Genomic DNA, 15310 nt, shown 5'->3' with positions numbered 1-15310 from the left:
TAAATTAAAAGAATTATGTAATATAAATAACTTGTAAAAGCCATGCAATTTACAATAGTAGTAGCAATTATTTAAATCTTGAAACTTCCCTCAAAACCTTAATGTTCTCCAACTCAATTGAGAGAAAGTACAGATTGCTTTAGGTCAGCAGAGAAATGATTTATTTCACAAGTGTAGCTTTCTGAATAACTTTGTATTCTCTCATTAAGAACAACAGTACAGGAAATCATTTACTGATCATTTTACAATGTACATAATATCCTGTGCATGCTTAGGCAACTCTATGGTGATTTACAAATCTAGACAGGCATCAAAATTACTGAACTTAGAAAATAATTCACAGTGTCAATGTGAATAAATTTCTAGATTTTGACAATATATTTAGTCCAATAAAATAAGGTTCTTTATTCATGAACGAATTTGAAAGGTATTCAAGCAGGACTCCTAAACCATTTACTCTGAATTATTGGCTTTATTATTTTAATACCATTTTCATGTCACTTTGTGGTAACCTTGTGACTGCATAGCAGAAACTAGAAAAACAGATCAGTGCAGAGTGAGATAGAGAGTTGTAAATCAACAAGTTCATTCTTTTTTTCCTTTTAGAGAAGGGAGGGGAAAATTATATTACAGTCACATTTACCTTATTGCCTCAAGGTTTCCTATCAGAATGAGCCAAGGTGATAAATGCAAATAAATAAAAATTAAAAATTGGGTTAAAAACAACATACAAATGCATACACACATGTGTGTCAGTATTGCAACTAAGATGAAAATTATCTCTGCTACTTGTGAATTTAGAGAGGACAGAGATCAGAGAATGGAATTAGGAATGAAAATAAAATGATAATCAACAATGACTGAAATAGTAGACTTTCAATTTTTCAAAATAATACAAAACTTTAAATTGGTGTTTACCCTGTTCAATTTATTCCTTTATTTTGTTTTTCATTTCTGAACAGGAGTTTCTTAGCAAAATCAAACATAATTAAGTATAATTATCACTAGTGTAAAACCCAATTTGTGGTTCTGTTTAAGGATTAAATACAAAATATACTCCTCCCTATGTTTTTCATAAAGGAAAATGAAACCATGAATACAACTGAAGTATTTATTGTAACAACAGTTTTGTGTTTTTGAGTATTTTGACAACACAAAATGATTCACTGGTTATAGGAAAGTGAGCTACAAATAAATAGATGCTCATTCTGCGTCTTGCAGGCATTTTGAGAATACTTAATCTATTACTGAGTCCATTCCTCATCCTGCATCCCATGTTCCCTGGCCACAAGATTTTATGCCCCATAAGAAATTATTTCACTATCGTTATGATGATAGTATTACTCAAAATTCAGTTTCATGCTTAATCCCATAGGCATAAATACATACATAAATGCAAAGCCAGTTTTGAGACAAAACATTTGAAAACTAAGGAAAAGGAGCAGATTGCATGCCTTTTAGGTACTTCTCGTATTTATTTTTCTGTTCATAAAATGAATTCTAATTTGACCTTAAGAATACAGACTATATAAAAAAAAAAAAAGGAATGCAGACCATAAACACTTCTCTGATGTCTGAGTGTGTGTGTGTGTGTGTGTGTGTGTGAGAGAGAGAGAGAGAGAGAGAGAAAGGAATTGTGCTGTTTTTGTTTCTCAATTCCACAGCAATCTTTACCAGGAATTCATATGCTCATGTGCTGCCCATCAGATAGATTCAAATTATTATAAATAATACAAATATTACTGGAGGAAAAAGTCTGACTTTATTGTTTTGCATCTAAATTTTGTACATTAAACTAAAGATGGATTAACTTTGGTTTGCAGCAAACATTGGCTAGGGAAGCCTTGGTGGCTCAGCAGTTTAGCGCCGCTTTCAGCCCAGGGCATGATCCTGGAGACCTGGAATCGAGTCCCACCTCGGGCTCCCTGCATGGAGCCTGCTTCTCCCTCTGCCTGTGTCTCTGCCTCTCTCTCCCTCTGTGTCTCTCATGAATAAATAAATAAAATCTTTAAAAAAACAAAACAAAACTTTGGCTAACATAAAAGCCTCTATTTGGGGAATAGAAAATAAGTAGTAATAATGATGTTGATGAATAATATGTAGAATGAATTTTCTTTTCAAAATTTCTTTCAAAATATCATACCAAGATAGTTAGTAGGATGATGGTTTTATCTTACCAGGCAATTTATTAAGTATACAATGAGTTAATTTATAATTCAGCAGACATAAATTTATGGTTCTGATAATCCCATCAGTTTTCCACAGTAACATTTTCTAGAATATCTGCTATGTAAATGTGTACTTGTCAATTATATCCTTGCATCTGTTTGTTAACAGTGACTTAAGTTTTTATAACCAAAGCTTAAGTGTCTGCTTCTTCTACTTTTCAGTTTGGAGAAGTGTTGATTGAAAAGCTATCCCAATATTTAGTATGTATGAGGTCCCATGCAGGGTACAGATGGCATCTTAACCCCATCCATATGTTTAAAGCGTCTCCTTCATTTGGAAGTCTTACAGGCACCAAAACAATCATGGAGAGAAGTGGTCTTTAAATTTTAATTTTATCAAAATAAACTAGATCTCTTGTGTATAAAACCTTTGCCAGAAATGGATTTTCTTCAACAGACAGCAAGCCAAAACCATTTGTAAAGGCCAAAGAAAAGACTGCTAAGTATGCATTTGATTATATGAGAGTTAGATTAAATTATCTTTGTTTGGGCCATGATATTTTTGTTTATGCATACACTTTCTCAAGTATTTTTAAATACCTTTCAAATAGCAAGAGTCTCTTTTCTAAAGTCTTTTGAATTTTACTCTGGATTTCTTTATCTGTTATGTCATATGTTATAAATTATATATTCATGAACCTATCTGGTATAAATAAATACCAAATATAAGCACATATATGCATCAACGTTTTATCTAAATCATAGTTGGTAACATTCTTACTCTTAACATAAATTATTTTTTTTAGATTTTTATTTTGTGTTTAAAAAAGGCAGCTACTTTGATAAACATAAGATCCTGTACATTTTTTTATTCAAGTTCCTAATGGCAATGGCCTATCTTCCTAGGTTTCTTCCCATTTTATCAGAATGTAGTCTGTGTTTTATGGTAACATGGCCTATTAATGTCTTATTAAGCTCCTAAATTAATCTATATTAACAAATTCATAAGTCACAGCTTGTTTCCATCAGACAGGTTTAGTGAGGAAATATTTACTATATTTACTATATATTTCATTATATATTGACTATATATTTCATTTACTATATTTTACTATATTTACATTTACTATATGTGTTTTTAGCAGTTTTCTTAATAGAAGTTCAAGTTAAGCATTGAGAACAAACATATATTTTTTAATAAAATTATTTATATTACCTAGGCCATGATTCTGCAGCAACAATTCAAGCTGCACTTATGTTATGTCTAAAAACAAACCAAGATTTGCTAGAAAGTAGGTAGAGGGAAACTCCATTCAGTGATGGCAATTGTTTTAATGAGATTATTAATTTAAACTAAAAGTTTAAGGAACGAAGAAATTATCAGATTAGTGTTTCTCACCTGAGAGAAAGTTTGCTCCAGGCACCTCCTTATAAGCCTCCCTAAAGAAATTAACATAAACATGTCTATGTTGACAGCTAACGTGTCTTGGAAATGAGAAGCAGTTCTTTGAATCATAGTTCCAGTTTGGAGACTTAACCTCTCTGCTAGTTCTGAAATGCATAAAAGTGATTGTTTATGGATTAAGGATATGTAGAAGAGAGCTTATAGAAAAAAATTCCTGGGAATATCTTCACTCTTTGCATGAAACATTCCTACATGCCTGCAGCTGCTGTCAAATGAACCATGAGGGGATTACACTTTTATCAACAGCCTGATTCTGCACCAGCAGCAGGTGCCCTGGCTCAATGACTAGCAAGGCCACTGATGCCACAGAACCTGAGTTTCTGGCATTAGTTGCTTTGTGTTAATACTGTTATTGATGGTGGTTCAAGCAAGATACAAGTTGCCAAGGATGGAGCTGAAGTACTAAATGTTGCTTTAAAAACATACAGGGAAGAAAGAATGAATTAAAAAAAAAAAAAAAAAAAGACCCAGATTCAAGCGGTTAGCTAATTTCTTATGCTGTGACTGCCAAATACCAAAGTGCCGCTATGGGAGCTGTTGCCACTCGAGAGGCAGACACACCTGGTGGAGGAAATTGGAAGGACTGAAGAGTCAGTGCTGAAATTGAAAGTAAAGAGTGCCAATTCAAAGGCTGCATTGTGCAGGTACAGGATGTTTTCCTTCCTGTTCTCCACAAGGCATTTCTTTTACTCCCTCCTGTTTTGATCATAGACCAATGTTCTCAACTCTCAGTCACCAAACTGCTGTGGTTTGTTACTTATTTCTATTAGTTCTGAGTGGATAGTTATTCAGACAGGTTAGCCTATAAAAGAATTAAACTTTAAAATGTACAGAAAATAATATGGCGGTCATTCATGGACCCAGCCCCAACATCAAATGTAAACATTTTCCCATATTTTCTTATTTGCATATCTTACATATCCCTATTTGATCTTCCATAGTAATAGGACCTTGACTTACGTAAAGTTGCTTAAAAGTTCAGCACAGGAGGAAGTCAAGTGTTTTTGAGTGCCTTCTATTTACCACCTCCTGTTAAAGGCAGTGAGAATACAGCCATGAACAAAACCATCTGTTCATCTGTTCCTTCATTCAAAGAAAATATATTACACCAGTCCTTTTCTTTTTTATGGACGGACATTGTGTTGAGTGCTAAGTGTTTAAAAGTAAACAATATGCAAGACATTTAGAGTTTAAAGACTCTACTCCAATTTACTAAATACCTTGCTTTTTACTTATATCAGGTATACAATTTTAGAGAAGTGGCATTTTTCACTGATCAAAAGCAGGAAGCAAAAAAGAATAACATCATTTTGAAAAGGGAGATAATAATCCAGAAAAATCTGAAAAAATTTTTTTGAAACATTCATCTCAGATTATAGGTGAAGAATAGAGGTCTAGTAAAGCTGAAGACATTTCCATAAATTTATGTCAACCTTGGTACGTGAAGCAGGGTAGTGTTCACTAAGCAAAAGTTAGGTTCTTTGCCTAAAAATACATAGGTTCGTAGGAATATGAAATAAAAAAACATCTGGACTTGAGTTTGACTAGTAGTCTTATGAGCCATTTCATGACTGTTAACTGTAAAATTACTACTTAGCATCAGAAGACATGGGTAGCCCGGGTGGCCCAGTGGTTTAGCGCCACCTTCAGTCCAGGGTGTGATCCTGGAGACCCAGGATTGAGTCCCCTGTCAGGCTCCCTGCATGGAGCCTGTTTCTCCCTCTGCCTGTGTCTCTGCCTCTCTCTCTCTCATGAATAAATAAATAAAATCTTAAAAAAAAAAAAAAGAATCGAAGACATGCATGACGTGTTTAGCATAATTCCTAACACATAGCAGAATCTTAACGGTTGCTAGTTCCATTTTTATTAATTTCCTAGGAAAAATACACTTTTCTCCACATTTATAGCTTGATCTAAGATATAGACACACTCATCTTGTCCTTCTATTTATTTTTTTTTCCTGTGATTAAAGGAGGAAGAGATGTATGAGATAGCCAACAAAATATTTTACTGTACTTTGCTTCTGTGATACTATACCCCTTGCCCAAATCCGTTCGCCTTCCCCATTTTAGAGACTTGTCCACGTGTGTCTATGCCAGTATCCATGTTATTCTTCATCACAAAGCTATCCAGTGTTCAGAAGCATCTAACTTGTGACTTAATAACATTTATTGCAGAAAGTCATTGTACAGGAAAGGCAATAATGTCCTTATATTGTCTAATCAGTTTTCTTGAAATATAAACACAGCACCATACCATAACATTTGGTTTCTATCATCTTGCTCAATTTATAAATTGAAACGGATGCTCCCGTACGTATCACGTGGGAAAATAAGATTCTATTTATTAGAAAATTATTAGGCGAAGCGACTGTGCCAGAATGTAAAAGTCACCTAGAAAATGAACTTGATAAATTATTAAAAATGGGAAATTCTGTTGGGGTTAAGAGGACAATGTCACATAAAATTCATTCAAACAGTATCAAATTTGGCAGAGTACCTGCAGTAAAATCTGCTTATGGTGGTATTGATTTTCAGGAGTTGAATAAGTAGATTAAAGTGGAAATTTGATGTTGAGTCAAATACCACCATTTTAGAACTTTTATGACTTAGAAAATAATTCCACATGTTGCAAGGATGGGAGATTTTTGCAGGGGGGAAAAAGATTATTTAGTTGCAGCATGAGACCAAAATTGAACTAATCAATTGATATTATTAAATTATAAAGAGACAAAAATAATACAAATAAAAGAGACACTGGAGTATCCTAAGGATGTAAGCTATGCATTCCATATATATTTATTTTCAAATAAATCTTTAGAATGAAGCCGTATCTTTAAAACCTACATCTAGTTGCAATTTAATAAAAAAAAATGTAAATACTTTAAAACAAGGCATGACAAATCTTAGTCGAGTAAAATTGCAGTAAGACTGATAGGACTGACTTTTTGCAATGTGAAACACACCGGATCTAGTAGAATGAAATAGAAGTGTATTCATAGTTTCAAGATAAGAAGAAAACCACTAGTTTTGTTTCCCCTTATTAGAACAAGTAAAGTTGTTTGAAAAAGAGTTGTATGGGTGGTGGGGTGGTTACTGGGAGGGAGCTGTATATAGATGAGTGCTATTTCAATTTTCTTGACATCTATGTACAAGCCAGCATGATCCCTTGTACAAAATCCCGGATCTATACAGGGCCACTAGAATTCACAAGTAGGTTCCAATGGCAATTTTCATTTTTCTGTGAAATTTTAAAAAGGGAGAACTCCAAGACTTTGAGTCAAGATCTTTGTTTACATATGGACCCACAGACACAGAGACAATGGAAAATAAAGCTAGTAGCTAAAATCTTCTACATAAATGGTTGATCCCAAAGGACTTTTATATGTGACAATTGCAGAGGCACCATATAAGCTGGGAAGGAAAGAGAATGGGACCTCCCTCATTACTATAAATATGATTTCTGTACCAACAAAACCTAGTTCTTAAAGCACAGGTGCCTTCTATTTATTCAAATCTTTAATATGACCCCAAAATACTTTAACAATACCCTTCCCTGAATTTCATTTAATTTTTTTTGTTTTTGTCTTTACAATTGGAGTGTAAATAATTTCAAGCCTCAATAAGTATTTTGTCCCTATTAACATTGCTGAGTGTTGTTCTAAAAACTTAGTTGTTCAAATCTATTAAGTGCACTTTGCATGTAAATAATTTAGAAAGCGTTGTGTATTCCCTTTCTTGATTACATTATATTTATTGTGGTTAATATACATAATATATATACATGTATATACATGTATATATATACATAGAATAATATTTACCATTTTAAGTGTAGAATTCTATGGCATTAAGTATGTTCACATTCTTATGCATTTTCTCTTGAAAGAGATTGGCTTTAATGGTAATAATTATAGAACAGAAATCTTAGAGATGAGATATGTCTATATGTCTCAAGGAGATGAGAAGTCCTATGGGAGAATGTATTCCATGAGCCATCATCAAAAGGGTGGAGTTAACTCAGATAATGAATGACTGATACTTTGCGGTCTTATCCCTTTATTAATATTTATAGAGTCTGTCGCTTGATTTTAGGTTTATAGAATCTTAATTCTACACTTTATGCAATGGTAGTAAGATATGTAATGAATTTATTCTCAGGACATCAAATCGTGTATTTCTATGTGTGTTCACTAGAAATAATTTGAACAGACATCCTTGTATGTTTTTTCTGTAAGCCAGGAAAATACATCAATGAGTTCTTTAAAAAGATATAGATTTAAATACTTAGATATTATAAATTATAGAATGGGAGGAGCAAAATATGTAACAAGTATACTGGTGGACCAATTCATGATTAAAAAATGAAAACTACCTTAGGATGCTGAGAAATAACTCACCTAAGAAATAACTGTCTTCTAAATGTGGACTGGAATGGGAACTATATGTTGAATAGTTGTTATTCCACTGAAAAGTGCTGAGATATAAGATAAATATTCTATAGAGACACAAGATGTTTGTAGCTCAAAGTCTCAGATGTGTGTAAATCTAACATATGCCAATCAGGATACATCTGGCAATTTTAGGACGTGGACAAAAATTCACTAGCCATCATGAACAAAAGCAATTAGCTGGGTTATGGTGTTCTTAATCGCAGATGGTATCATGCCAATTTATTTATACCTCATGGAGTTTTTCTGTTTATGCTCATTGAATAGCATTGTTTATAATTGCTCATAGAGTTGTTTGGCTTTGTCACTTGTGTATATATCTGCCAACCTGTTTGTCTAGAAGAAAAAAATACTTTCAAATGTAATTTGAAGCACATTTTAAGCTACTTGCATTAACTATCTTTGAGAAGAGTTTCGAGTATTTGAAGAGACTGACATTTAGAGTGTATAATCTTTCATGTAAGAAGTTTCATCTTTGTCTCCTGAGGCTTCTGTTTACATATGAAGAAAACTGCAATGTGACATTTGCTAATAGTGTCTGCTGAAGGAATGCTACATCTTCAGGGTACCTTTTAGACTTAAAAATTATGGCGATTATTAATGAGATAAATGAAACCACTTTAAAACACAAAATTGCTTATTGTTTGAGTAAAATCATTATATTTGATATATGCCACTTTTTTATACCCCCCAATAATCTCAATTTAAAAAATGTTCATCTTGGGGGTGGGGCGAGGGGAGCCTGGGTGGCTCAGTGGTTTAGCGCCGCCTTCAGCCCAGGGCCTGATCCTGGAGACCTGGGATGAGTCCCACGTCGGCCTCCCTGCATGGAGCCTGCTTCTCCCTCTGCCTGCGTCTCTCTGTCTCTCGCTCTCTCTGTGTGTCTTTCATGAATAAATAAATAAATAAAAATCTTTAAATTTTTTTTAAAAAATGCTCATCTCTTTTTGTGATCGTATCTCTACTCTCCCTAAACAACAACAAAAATTCAGATTTCAAACGACTACTTATTAGATGTGTAAACTTGGAGAAAACAGTGTCTACTCAGCTCTAAGATAGGGATAATAAAACATTCCTATCTTTTGAAAATCCGGTGAGAGTATACACTAGAAAAATTTCAGTTGAGGATTACATGAAATTAAATATTATTTACAGTTTTAAGAATAAATGTACATTTAAAGAATTTCAAAACCCATCCATATTTAAATTCTTTTTTACGTAACATTTATTTATTTATTTATTTATTTATTTATTTATTTATTTATTTAGGTTTAAGGACTCCAAGTTGTCTATGCATAAGTAGTTGAATGACCACTAAAATAGGGTTTAAAAGGAAATAGGTTTAGCAAGGAATGGCTGTAGCAAGCCATCTCTCTCCAAATCTCTCTTGAATTGTATAATGACATTTGAATGCTAGTAAGACTTCAATGCTTTTAGGAAAAAATTGCTTAATACTTCATTTTGTTAACTAATCAAAATTATTATTTGAAAATTTTTCCAAAACTTAATTTTGCAAATGGCTAACAATTGCATAAATATACATAGCAAAAAAATTTGTTGTATGTGTTTCCAAGGATTTTTTTAAAGAGCTTCTACATAAAATCCCATCAAAAATTGTCAGTAATAAGGGTACAAAATAAGAAATGATGCATTTTATTTATGTCTCAAAGGTGATTGATGAATTATCAGACTTAAAACTTGAGAACCAATTTATGAACCTATCAAATTCCCTTGACATATATTTTAAGTTATGAAAAACTTTCTCTACTTTTTTCCCTCACTCCAAAAATAATCTGTCCACTCAATATATATACATGGTTTCACCCTGACAGCGTCTTCTCTTTTAAATCTCATTTAAAGTCTCAAGCAACCAAAAGGCAAGTGAAAAATGAATCATTTAATGAAGTAAAATATAAGTAACTAGAAATGTATTTTTAAAAATCAACTATATAAATTGAATTTTACCTCTGATCATTGCTTTTCCTTGTGAAAGTTAACTTGAGTTTGAACATTTATTTCCTGCATTTTGAGTTGAGTGTATATAAACTTACCACCCTTATTTAGATTCATGTGTAATATTAATGCCTAAATAATACATTTCTTTCTAGAAAAAACTGGAAACTGGCTAATGGGCAAATATCTATCTTATATCTTATATCTATCTATCTCATAATATCTTATGGAGATATGCTACTTTAAATTATGACTTAGGTGTGTGTGTGTATGTGTGTAGTAACTGGGGAATAGATGGACTCATTATAAAACTATTTCTGGAAATGTTCTAATACTTACGTAGAGAAGCAATCTACAGGAAGTCATACTCAAACAGTCACAGCTTCAAACAAATAAAATGTACGGTGTCTGTCTTGACCCAAGACAGTGCTCAGAAAAAGTACTCTCTGCTAGTGGAGATTCAGCATGCATGCTAGACTTGAGACTTTCAACTATAATCAGGCCGTAGGACAAATTGGGTAGGAAAGCATCTTACCTTAATGACTCACATTTTAGAACTTCAGCTCAGTATCATAGAATCTGAATGTGTTAAATTTTTGCTTTCAGTTTAGTTGAGGTAAGGATTCTAAACTTCCAGCTCTTGCAAGAAATCTATGCAGTCCCATTTGATAACCAGGTTAGTTGGAATTTGAAAATGACAAGGATGCTCTTGCTGTATGCTGACCATTGTTTTCATGTTGGCCTTTCTATTAAAACAGGCAAAATTAACCACTGTCCTCAGTTTCAGGGGCATGTATGGTTTTCATAAACAACTTTATTCTATGTAATGAACAACTATGACTTTTTAATTGACTGTTTTCTTTGAATTGACTCCTAGGAATCAAAATATATTTTTATTTTTAGAGGGTTAAATGTATACCCTTGGCAATCAGGTAGTCCTCAGTTTGCATCCCAGGTATGTCACATTCTTCCTTTGACCCTCAATTTCTTTCATGTATAAAGAAGATAATGACTATCTCACAGGGTAGTATTGGTGACTAAATTGGCTGACACATAAAGCACAAAAAATAGTGCTTGGTACTTAGAAAGGTTAAACATGGGATGCCTGGGTCTCTCAGTGGTTGAGTGTCTGCCTTTGGCTCAGGGTGTGACCCTGGAGTCCCAGGATCGAGTCCCACATCAGGCTTCCTGCATGGAGCCTGTTTCTCCCTTTTCCTATCTCTGCCTCTCTCTCTCTCTGTGTCTCTCATGAATGAATGAATGAATGAATGAATAAATAAATAAAGTCTTTTTTTAAAAAAAGGGGTTAAACATATTGTGCGTAAGCTTCCTCAGGCATGATTGTATACATTATGAATTATGCCCCCTATAGGTGAGCACAATGCAACATGTGAGCAATATACTTTTACTTATTTTTCCTTTTAACACATTTTTCTTACTTTCTAAAAGTATGTTTAAAATTAGTATATTGCATGTATTTTGAGCCAAATGTAAATAATTTTTAGTAGAACACAGATAATAAACAAATTAAAATTTAGATTTATTTTTCCTCCACAACTAGATTATATACTATACAACCTTCATAGAGAAAAATACACTCCCTGATTTTGCTTAATTTCTTTTCTCTCCTTCCTGATGGCTAAAGTGCAAATGTTTGTTGGTATGTATTATTTTAGAGAAGAGAGGAAAGGCTGTAGGCAGAAACTGTGTCCTTATAGTTCACTGGAAATGATAGAAAGCACAGAAAAAGACCACAATTCACATTGTTTAATAATACAAGAGTGGTGTAAGAAAGAAACTTCACACAGATAAACGTTTGAAGTATAGACTGCAGGGTAAAGGTAAGGAAAGAAATCAGAACATGTAAAGAGTGATGAGGATAAAAAATGTCTGAAGGCCATATCCTACATGTCCTTCTTTGTAATTTTGAGGAGTTTGTACTTCTTTCTTCAAAAAGTCTGAAATCATTTTTTTGTCTTAATCAAATTTTTCTTTCTGAGATATTTATATATTCATGTGAAATTTTAACATATAGCAAATAATGTTTAAACATCCAAGGATCCCAGAACTAGAAAACAAATAATAAAATTATAATATCTTGCAAAACCAGATTCCAAGATCACAATTATTGGTATGATTCTATCAGAAGGATCCCTGGTGTTGCCTCACCTTGCCTCTACTACTATTCCTGATCCCCCACTATCACTAATAAATGTTACTTAAATGGAATCATAAATCGGGGCAGCTGGGTTCCTTAGCCAGTTAAGTGCCCGACTCCTGATGTCATGATCTCAGGGTGGTGAGATAGAGTCCAATGATGGGCTTTGAGATCAGCAGGGAGTCTGCTTGAGATTCTCTCCTTTTCCTTCTGTTCCTCCCCCTGCTCATGTTCCCTCTCTCTCTCTCTCTCTCTCCCTCTAAAATAAATAAATAAATCTTAAAAAAAATAAATGGAGGGGCCCCTGGGTGGCTCAGTGGTTGAGTGTCTGCTTCTGGCTCAGGTCATGATCCTGGGGTCCTAGGATGGAGTGCTGCATTGGGCTCCCTGCAGGGAGTCTGCGTCTCCCTCTTCCTGTCTCTGCCTCTCTCTCTCTCATGAATAAATAAATAAAATATTTTAAAAATTAAAAAAATAGAATCATAAATAATATTATATGAACTTTTTGCAATTGTTTGGATTCTTTTCGTTCAACCTAATTCCCTTGGATCTATACAAGTTGTATGTATCGATAGTTTGTTCTTTTTGGGCACTGACTCATATTCAATTGTAAGAATATAATATAGTGGGGGTGCCTGCAGGGCTCAGTTGGTTCAGCATCTGACTTTGCTCATGTCATGATCTTGGGGTCCTGGGATTGAGGCCTGCATCTGGCTCCATGCTCAGCAGGAAGTCTGGCTCTCCCCCCACCCTCTCCCTCGGTCCCTCCAGCCATCACTCATACTTGCTCTCTCTCTCTAATGAATAAATAAAATCTTTACCAAAAAAAAAGAATATAATATATGTATTTAATCATTCAGCCATTGCATGTTTCTGGGTTGTTTCTAGTTTTTGGCTATTATGGATAAAATTGTTATGAACATTTGCATACAGGATTTTGTGAGAATATGTTTTTGTTTCTCTGGAATGAATGCCCAGCAGTGCAATTGATGATTCATGTCATAGATGCATATTTAGCTTTATAAGAAACTAATTGTTTTACAAAGTGGCTGAACCATTTAGATTTTCACCTACAATATCTGAGTTATCCAGTCTCTCCAAATCCTTGTCAAGATTTTGTGTTGTTGATTTTTTTAAATTTTAGTCATTCTGGTAGGTGTGTCATGCCACTATAGTTTTTTAAAAGTGGATGATTTGGTCCCATCAGTGTTTTAGAAGAAGAAGCTTTCTGATGGCAACTATGTGGAAGATGGAAGGAAATGGGAGAAACTTGAGTCAATGATGTTACTTAGAAATGTATTGCAGTGATTTATGTTGGAGAGAAAGACTTGATCCATGACTTGGCAATGAGGGTTAAGAGGGATTTCTGAGAGAATCTTACAGTCTTGCAAAGATGTTATTCAATATTTCTAGACAATTCTAGTTTGACAAATTAAAGTGAGTTGATTAAGTCTAATTCAAAGGACATTTCCTTTAATCTCCAGTGACAAAGTGACCCTGCTATATGGGAACACAGTTTGTTATACATAACTGATATTCAGAGAACAATTATGTAACATAAATGTTTGGTGATTATCCTTTAAGTTAGATTGCTTTTATGAGTGTTGTTTGAAGATTTGACAGATTAATTTGAAAATTCAGAATAGTTATTTTAAAAAGATAACTCCTGATATATCTTTCAGTCTACATATTTATTTGACAATCTGCTTATGTACTATCTTTCAAATATCTGACAGATCATTTCTATTGACTTTGAAGAAACTTTTGTAGTCACAACAGAAGCCTAAATAAACATGAGTTTATAGTTAATGCACATGAAGATGGAGGCTACCAGAGAGGGTACCCAGTATTATAATGGAAATAGTTTACAAAACCTAAGTAATAAGTTTCTGAAAGCCTAATATATAAAAATTAATGTGAAGAATCAAAAAGAAATAAAATTATTCTTTAAGGAGCTGAACTAATAGATTTCGACAATGTAAATTATGAGATATATTTAGCTTCAGTCTTGTAGACACATGGAGTACTCTTAATGTCTATATTGTATTATTAAAGTTCCCTAAGTGCTGATATAAATTTTTTCTGAGGCATATGATATATTTTTGTGAGGTAAAAAATAGATAGCACTTAAAAAAAACTGATTTTCAGACTTAGAGTATCAAAAAGTACATAACCTAACAAAGTGATTGGATATAGCTTACATTATTAGAGATGGTTGTCATTATCTAAGGGAAAATATAGAATTCTGAGTTCTTCCATTACAGATAGAATCTATTGCCACAAATCTGGAAATTAATAAAACTTGTTTTGGAATGCCGGGACACCTGCACCCCGATGTTTCTAGCAGCAATGTCCACAATAGCCAAACTGTGGAAGGAGCCTCGGTGTCCAACGAAAGATGAATGGATAAAGAAGATGTGGTCTATGTATACAATGGAATCTTACTCAGCCATTAGAAACGACAAATACCCACCATTTGCTTCGATGTGGATGGAACTGGAGGGTATTATGCTGAGTGAAATAAGTCAATCGGAGAAGGACAAACATTATATGGTCTCATTCATTCGGGGAATATAAAAAATAGTGAAAGGGAATAAAGGGGAAAGGAGAAAAAATGAGTGGGAAATAATAGAAAGGGAGACAGAATATGAGAGACTCCTAACTCTGGGAAACGAACTAGGGGTGGTGGAAGGGGAGGTGGGCAGGGGTGGGGGTGACTGGGTGATGGGCACTGAGGGGGGCACTTGATGGGATGAGCACTGGGTGTTATGCTATATGTTGGCCAATTGAACACCAATAAAAAATAAATTTATAAAAAAACTTGTTTTGGAAGAGTAAATGATTATTTGTTAATTTAGCTTCTACATCATCTTCCAGTGAAAGTATTGCCAAGATTCTGTGTGAATCTAATCAGGTATGGAATACTGTTGAAAAGTGAGAGTTGCAGCTCAGAAAACAGATACGTGAGTTACATTTAAAAGGAGTTCCTGAGAATTTTTAATTTTATTATAAGAATAATTAAATATCAGTAGCATGATCATTCTTATTGTTACCTTTATTTATTATGCAAAGCTGATGGTTGTGGACTTTTGCCTGAAGGGGCTGATAAGCTGCTC

At 33.7% G+C, this 15310-nt stretch overlaps 1 protein-coding gene across 3 annotated transcripts in view; it reads left to right on the top strand.

Moving 5' to 3' along the window:
* CADM2 (cell adhesion molecule 2) overlaps nt 1-15310 on the top strand; it is a 1062630-nt gene that overhangs the window by 568664 nt on the left and 478656 nt on the right. The window lies entirely within an intron of this gene.

Source organism: Canis lupus, chromosome 31 (assembly GCF_011100685.1).
Source record: "Canis lupus familiaris isolate Mischka breed German Shepherd chromosome 31, alternate assembly UU_Cfam_GSD_1.0, whole genome shotgun sequence".
In the NCBI taxonomy this organism is placed as follows: domain Eukaryota; kingdom Metazoa; phylum Chordata; class Mammalia; order Carnivora; family Canidae; genus Canis; species Canis lupus.
Note: the sequence above shows the minus strand (reverse complement) of the source record. Positions and strands in the feature narration are given on the sequence as shown.